We start from the raw sequence: 9044 nt of genomic DNA, 5'->3' as shown, positions 1-9044 counted from the left end.
AAGTGCTTCTCAGTTTTGGGATTTCTGTTTTCTACCCAGCCATTACATTTTCATTCCCAGAGTTCTATCCTTTTCTTTTTTCTTTTTTTTTTTTCTTATTGCACTAAATATCTCTGGGGATGTTATTTATTTATTTGTTTATTTATTCATTCATTTTAATATATTTTTTCTTTTTGTATTTTATTTATTTTTTTTTTAAAATGCCTACAGCACCTAGTATTCCTGGGTGGTCTCCCATCCAAGTACTAAGCAGGCTCAACCCTGCTTAGCTTTCGAGATTGGATGAGATCGGGCACATTCAGGGTGGCATGGCCGTAGACTGGGAATGTCATTTAAAAAGCGACTTGAGTAACAGCCTCTGTGCTGATCATTACCAGATTCTTCAATCGGTTTCTTAGAATTCTATATTTCAACCACTGATTTGATTTTCTCATTCAAATGTTTGATAGGCCTCTCAAACACAATATACCGAAACTGAACTTTTTTTCTTAAGTTAACTCCTCCTATAATTCCTTTCTTCTGTAACTTCCATTCACTTAGTTATTCTTTACTTTTCCCATTCTTCACTACAAAGCATCCCCCCCACCAAAAGAAACACTTTGAATATATCATCTAAATATTTCAAATCCTATTCTATGTCTCTTGCCATCCAATAAAACAGAAGAAACAAACAAAAAAAGATAAGAAGCAAACAGCAAACTAAGCAGGGGTGTCCTTAGAGATACAAAAACAGTCATGATATAATGGTGATGGAGAAGATAAACAAGATGAATGAGGTTCAAATAGAAACTGTTAAATAGTCCAGTGCTGCAAAGGAGAAAAATAAATTAAAGATAGTACATTTTCCTTTGTTTTTGAGGACTGGGATGTTAGTCACATTTAGATATGAATGGCAGATTAAGAAGTAAAGGCAATGTATGTTGACTCTTCTATTTAAGGCATTTGGCTAATGGTCACAGGGTTGAGGGAGCAGAAAGACATGGAATTAAGAATACACATGGCGTAATCAGTGCCAAACAGAGAGAGAAACCATCTACTAAGATAAACAAAAAAGATAGATACTTATGTCAACAATAATAAGTAATAATAACTAGTAGCATCAGTTTTTAATGTTTGTTTAGTCTTTAATAATTTTTTATAAGTCCTGTGTGGTAAGCTCTATTATTTATTAGATCAAAAACTTGCCTAGAGTTTCCTAAGTGGTGAAATGGAAAATAACACTAAGTTTCTTTTGGCTTCTGTTATAAACAGGTTCTCATTAGAAGTAGTATACTTTATCCATAATAACAGAAAAGAAAGATTGAAAAAGCCCGACTTAAAAGTAATGATACACACAGATGAACTCCAAATAGAAAATAATTATTTACGAAGAATGCTTTCTAAATGTGAAATTAGAGGTTAGATTTTAGGAACAATATCCCGAATGCCATAATACATATCACACAGTATATTTTTTAAGATGCTGCAAAAATTTGAGATTAACACTTTCTCAGGCTAGGACCAAGGTGAGGCAAACAAGGAATCTGGTATAAAATTTAAGGAAGCACCCACATAGGTTCCTGCGAGAGCAGCGCAAGCATTTGCACTGAAGAGTGAGTACCTCCTTAAATTTTGTGCCTTAGGCACTTTGCTTGTCTCACCCTACTCCTGGTCCTATCGTTTGTCAAATTTAATAATATACTCTAAAAATCTTATAAAAAGTAATGCAGCATAGAAATTAGAAACTCCTATTAAAGTATAATAATGTTAGATGTTCATAAACTCTAAAACCACATTGCTTCATCATCAAATTGTATACAGTATAAATTTAATTTAAAATATTAAGTGGTCATTAGATAAATAAGAGTGCATATTGTATAGCCATTAAGATATATATGTGATTTTAATGATATTACAAAATTAACATGTATAACATGAACCAAATAAGACTTGAATGGAATTTATTATCTGATCCAAATTATATAATATACATCTATTTATGGGTATATTGGTACATGTGCATTTTTTAAAAGCCAGAAGAAAATATATCAAAATATAAGTATTTAACTTTGGTTTATAATCTTACTGGTTATTTAAATATGTCACTCTATATTTTTCTATATTTCTAATTTTTTTTAATAATTCTGAATTAAAAACAAAAAATAATTTTAAAAGCATATATTTATTGAATCTACTATGTTCCAAATATAAAGTATTTAGGAATTAAAGATAAATAAAACATAGTCCTTGCCTTCTTCAAATGCCACTGAGTAGCAAAGGAGATAGGTCACACGCACATAAACACACACACACACACACAGAGAGTTATGATGTAATGATAGATTACAGTTATAGTGGAAAAAAACTCTATGTGATAGCAAAATAATATCACTCCTTAATAAAATACAATTATGTGTGAAAACTAAATGAGTTGTATGGAACTGCTAAACCTAAAGCAAATTTTACCCTTTTTTCTTCTAAGCCAGTTTTCACTAGCAGCAACTAGAAGCAGTATTCACCTCTAGAAAGTGATCAGTTGATGCCTAAATTTTGATGTGTGCTTCTCCATGCAACAATGAATGGTTAATGAAAAAACAAAAGAAAGATTGAACATTTAGTTAATAATCATTTTAAAGTTATCTCTGCTCATTTAAAGGATGTAATCTTTATTCTCTTTCATTTCTATGCATGTTTTAAGAGAAATTATTGATATATTTTTTTGCTGAGCAAAAAGTCACATTTACGTATGAACATTATATCGTTTAAGCTTTTCACATTACATATTTTGTTAATAAATTTAAATCTAAATATATGTTCCTTGCTAATGCAGCAAAAGAAAATAACATGTTTTCAGTTCCTATGAATTCCATTAATCCAGTTAATTTATCATTATTTCAAAAAGGTGATTAATCTGCTTTATTTGACTTGATAGTCCTGTTTTATAATTGACATGCTATTTTGTACTTAAGTTTTTATATTTTTCAGCAACACTTATTATTTTAGCATATTGCATATGCTGCCCCCCAAATTAAGGATTCTTTGGTCTAATAGTTCCTGTTATACTACTTAGTTCTCACATTTAATCATTCCTAAAACTTTCAGCAAACACCTGGATGTCACATTTGAAAGCCAAGATTTTTTCTTCTCTCCTTCTCTCTCCTTCTGTAGTTACCCACAGTTATCCAAAGAGCCACCTAAGAATTGGATTTCACAAGCCAAACAATAGAGACATTAAAAATATCAATAGATGCCAAGGTCTCAGGTGGAGGGAGTGAAGGATGACTATGTGAAGCAGGAAACATTTTTAAGCAATGAAACTATTCTGTATGGTACTGTAATGGTAGATATATCTGTTTCTTAGAGCTGCTATGTAATAAATTACCAAAAACTGGGGAGCTTAGAACAATAGACATTTGTTGTTTTGCAGTTCAGGAGGCTAAAACTCTGAGATCAAAGTGTTGGCAGGGTTAGTTTCTTTAGAGGGCTATGAGGGAAAAACTTTTAGCTTCTTTCCCAGCTTCTGGTGGTTTGCTGGCAAATTTTGCATTCTCTGACTTGTAGATGCATTGCTCTGATCTCTGCCTCTTCTTCACATTGTGTCACCCTGAGTGTGTCTCTGTATCCAAACTTCCTCTTTTTATTAAGGATACTCCTCATATTGGATGAGGGTCCACACTAATGACTTTATTTTACTTATTATCTCTGTAAAGCTTCTATCTCAAATAAGGTCACCTTTTGAGATACAGGAGAGTTAGGACTCAAACATATTTTTGGGGTGGGACACAATTGAACCCATAGCAGTGGATATGATATTATGCATTCGTCAAAATCCATGGAATTTCACAGCACAAAGAGTGAAACTTAAGTATTCAAATTCTTTAAAAAAATCATTTAGGAAATCAAGTTCTAAGAAAGAATGAAGACTGACAAGAGAATCTAACTATATTACAAATGTATGAAACAACCTCATTGAAGGGGATGGGGAAAAGCGTCTTGAGCTAATAACTTTGGAAATGAATGGAGTCTCTAGGACTGAAGGCAAAAGGAATTACATATAAGCACTATGCTCTAGTTGATAAAGTTCCCCCAACCTCATAGAGTAACAGGCTAGTGATAGTGCTATACGTATATACTGGAATTCAATAAGTAAATGCATAGTGGTTGATGGGAGCCATGTTTGTTATCGTTGGAGTGGGAATTTATGAATTAGCAAGGGGAAAATACTAGGATTATTCATGGGGTAATGGGTTAGAGTCGGAGTCATCAGTAAAAATTGGTTTCATTGAGTTAACTGATGGTTACATATAGAAATATTTGTAGATATATGTATATACTTGAGGTTAATATACAAAGATATATTTTTTCCTCTATTAGTTAAGAGAGCTTAGAAGAAATATCCCAGTAACAATGAGCACAACTAGAACCCAGATCTCAGTTTCTAATACCATTTGCCACTAAAAGGAACCAGGCCTCCTTGTAGAAATGACTGATTCTCAGAGTAGGACTGTGGCAGAAAACACAAGATGAGCCACAACAAGCAGGATCATTTTTTAAAAAGTGCTAGAAAGTTAAGGAAGTGCTAAAAAGAATCACATTAATAGGGGCATGTCAAAGGGGCACAGGAGCCAAGTAAAGATTTCAGCAACAAGATAAAGTAGTATTGGATTATAACCAAAAGTATAAAATAAGCATCCATAATTTCATACTGATACAAATAAATAATCAAACAAATTAATAAATGAGAGGAAAAAAGAAAAACTCCTGTGCAGGATTTCAAACAAATTATATAGAAACTTTAAAAGACTTAACTCCCCACTTTTTAAGGGTAGGCTGCACAAAGTGTACATACAGTTTGGAAACAGGGAAATAAAGTGTGACTTTACAGTGGGAAAACCTGACAATTACCTCAGCTAGGTGATCAAGATCAACAGCAACAGTTATAAATCATGTTGATTGTGTGTACCCTTGATATGATGAGATGAGCATAACACTTTATTTCTGTAATCTTCTTTCCAAAATCCCATTAAAAATTACATTTAACATTGAAAGTATAAGCAAATCTACTATTTCTCTAACTAATATGGGTATTAATAGCAATATTCGAAATGTAAAAAAGACAGAATGTGCTGCCTCTCCAAATCTGTATGTTGAAATCTACCCTTTAATGTGATGATTTTTAGAGGTGGAGGCTTTGGTAGATAATTAGTTTTAGATGAGGTCGTAAGGGTCAGGCTATCATGATGGAATTAGTGTCCTTATAAGCAAAGGGAAATCTGAGCTCTCTCTCTCTCTCCACCATATGAGGACATAGTGAGAAGGCAGCCATCTGCAAGCCAGGAACAGGGTTCTCCCTAGGAAGTGAATCTGCTGGCACCTTGATCTTGGACTTCCTAGCCTCCAGAACTGTGAGAAGTAAATGTTTGTTGTTTAAGCTGTTCAGTCTATGGTATTTTGTTATAGCAGCCTGAGCTAAGACAGAATGACTACAATACTCCAAGTACTGTTCTAAGCATTTTATATATTTTTTATATTATAATAAAATGATTCATTTAATATTCACAGAATTCCTATGAGGTTGAGTTAATTATGATCTTGTTATAATCCCCTAACCAATGTCTCATAGAACTTGTAGAGCTGGCTTTCGAAACCAGGCAATCCGATCTCAGAGTCTGTGTGCTTAACTACTATACAATGCTGCTTCTCAGACTCCTTGATTTTATAATATGTCAGAAAAGAAATAGATAATTACACATTTATGTAGTTGTCTATGTATAGTGTGTGAATATGTGTGTGTGTGTGTGTGTGTGTGTGTGAGTGTGTATTTGAGTGCATTCTGAATCTAGGACTTAAGGATAGTGTACCTGAACAATCATCTTGATCACTTCTGCTGGTTTGTAGAAAACAATTATTGGTTACTCACTAGCAAGAACAAAAATGTTCCAGTAGCCTTCCAAACTCTGCTAAATCCAAAGATGGATGTCAAAGTGCTCATTCAGTGAATTTGTGCCACCTCCATAGTAGGGGAAAACTAACTACATTATACCTTTTGAAGACAGAATTCAGTACATTCATGTACGGACAGATCCATATTCGTGAATTCACTTACTCACTAAAATTTATTTGTAACCCCAAAATTAATACTTAAGGAACTTTCCAGGGTAATTGCTGGGCATATGCAGAACAACTAAAAATACACATATTCTCAGTAGAGGTCATATATGGCAACACCCTGTCTAGGTTCAGTTCTCATTCAGAGATGACCAGAGGATGGAGACATAGGGAGTTGTATAATGCAAGAAGCTCCAGTTCTGGGGCCAGTTGGCCTGGATTTGAATCCCAACTCTGGCACTACCAATGGGGCAGCCTCAGGCAAGTCACTTAACATTTTTGAACTTTGTTTTCTCTTTTGTAAAATTGAAAAATGCCAGGATGAGTTGTTTTGAGGATTTAAGATTACAACCTATATGAGATATGTATGTGCATAGTGTGCATATATATACATATACATATGTATGTATTTCCCCTAGGAGCAGCAGTTCAATATTTACCAACTCAGTGTTCCCCTGACCTTTATAAAACAGAACTACCCAGAATAACGAGAACAGACTGTATATATGCCAGTACTAGATACTGCTACGTACTAAGATGTCACAGCCTCTAACCACAAAAAAGTTATAGTCAGGTGGGAAAAACTAATATTTTAGTAGGAGAATATTTTTAATCTCAAGTCAAAGAAGAGAGAATTTAGGCCCTATCTAGGACTGCCGAACCACAAGGACTAGTTTCTTCTGACTCCACTGCTTCCCTATGAGAAAGTAATACCTAGAGGTAGAACATGCGTATCAATAATTCAATTTTAGAATTCTCTATCCAGTTTCCAAAGAGAAGCTTTCGCATGTGTCCCTCTTCTCTGTTTTATGGCTTCCAAAATTATCTACAGTACATAGATCATGAGAGTGTGCCTTGTAATTTTACTGACGTTGGCACTAACTAAAAGAACTTATTTCTTTTTAAAAAAAATATTTATTTAAATTAGTTTCAATTATACAGTACATTGGTTAGACATCTATATAGTTCATAAAACAATTCTCCCAATTACTCCCTCCCTCTCCTGACCCTCCACCTAGCCATCATATTAATGCTAACTGCATTCCCTCTGCTGTGCTCCCCTTCCCTGTGACCATCTATCAACTACTAATTTTACTTCTTTAACCCTTCGCCCCATCCTCCCAACTCTCCAACCCTTCTCCCCTCTGTCCATCACCAAATTGTCAACTATATTTGTAAGTCTGTTTTTGATTAGTTTAAGAACTTATTTCTTTGTGGCTGGATGTCTACGATTTTTATATTAACCATACTCTTTCTTATCTAATATACTTGCAGTTTAGTTTTTAGGTACCAAATAACACTATTATAGCACCAATGTTACTCTTCCTATTATTTTTAATCTCAGGAGATACTACTAAAAATTCAGAGAGTTATTACTGACCTATTAGTGAGCTTAAATGGCTTTTAATTAAGTTTGGTGTTACTTTTTAAATGAATTGGCACTTTATGACTGCTCAAAACTTAAAAATATGTTTTTACTCCTTGAAACTGAAACAAGTACATTAAATTCAGATAACATGTTTTCTGATAAGGCATCTAACCTGTTGCATTCTGACACAGATATATGGTACAGCACAGGTTTACAGAATATTAATCCGCTATGATATAGGTTAAAATGTTTAACTTGAAATGGATAAAAAGCATGATATAGAATACTCTAATCCTTCTTTTATTCACCCTAATTACTAATATTTAAGCATCAATTTATGGAAATAATTTACTAAAAAAAAAAAAAAAATTCAACTACCCCAAAAGTTCTGTCTCATTTCAGTATGTCTCCTTTGAGACTCCCAGTTATGTCATTTCATTCAGACTAAATTTTAAACACCTTCGCAATTCCAATTTTCATTGTAGTCTGACCTCAATTGTATAATCTGTATTGTGCATTCTGGGGAAGTTCTTACTGTTCCTAGTCCAGCAAAGCTTATAGTCCTATCCCAGCACCTTCCAAAACGTACTCCAGTCTATCCAAACCTGGGGAATCTTAGCCAACTGAAACAAAACCATGTCAGTGTTGCCAGCTAGTTTAGGAAATTTTGCTACTGTACTTCTCCTCAGTCTCCCTCGTCCCACCTCCCTGCCTTGCCCAGCACCATCTCTTAAATTGTTTTGTTATTCAGACTCTTACCAGAAATACTTACCAGATGGCTTTTAAAATGAGAGATAGGCAACTATTGGAACAAGGGCCATTTGTTCCAGTGTTACTATCAGCAGAAGCAGTGATACAGGCCTTAAAGTTTCTACTGTGGAACTCCTATTTATTCTTCAGGGTCCAGGAACAGCTTGAGTAAACTGATTAATTTATTAAAGACCTTAAACTGTCCCTGAGAACATTAACTTCTCACAGGTTTCTCTAGATATCTGTTATACACACGAAAGCCACTAACACCAGGTATTTATATATGGTCATAGGATTGGTCCTGTGTACATTCTTTTATAGTACTTTTAGTTATGGCTCGTTACAGCACTAAATTGTCTTCAGACCTTCTTTATAAATTTTCTTAAGTCTACATCCTCAACATATACTCCTAAGAAAACAAAATTTATGTTATATTTCACTTATGCCCCACCCTTCATGTGACCTTGAAAAAAAACATTTTATAATCATACTCTCATATTCTTTGTAGTGGTAAAAGTAACATACATTTTATAGCCAACGGAGGTAAACTAGCCCACTAAAATATAAATTTTAGGAATATTATTCAAGTCTATAATCTTTTTAATTATTCCTACCTATGTAAGTTCTGAAACTTACAAGCACACAGTAACAAAAAAAGCAAGAGATGGAAAGACACAAATAGACTTTTTTTTTTTTAGAAAAACCTTTGGTCTGTTAAGACTTACACATACAATCCTGTATCGCCTAATACCAATTTTTTATCTTCTCTCTTGAACTTGCTTCTCATTCCTGAGGCCTGGTTTAAGCAGAAATCATTAATCCATTGTTTAATAGAATG

General features: G+C 33.8%; 1 pseudogene; it reads right to left on the bottom strand.

The window, feature by feature from the left end:
- Positions 1-201: 201 nt before the first annotated feature.
- Positions 202-320, bottom strand: LOC120598972 (uncharacterized; annotated as a pseudogene).
- Positions 321-9044: the final 8724 nt, after the last annotated feature.

The sequence above is a fragment of the Pteropus medius genome, unplaced genomic scaffold (genome assembly GCF_902729225.1).
Source record: "Pteropus medius unplaced genomic scaffold, Ma_sr-lr_union100, whole genome shotgun sequence".
NCBI classification, from domain to species: domain Eukaryota; kingdom Metazoa; phylum Chordata; class Mammalia; order Chiroptera; family Pteropodidae; genus Pteropus; species Pteropus medius.
Note: the sequence above shows the minus strand (reverse complement) of the source record. Positions and strands in the feature narration are given on the sequence as shown.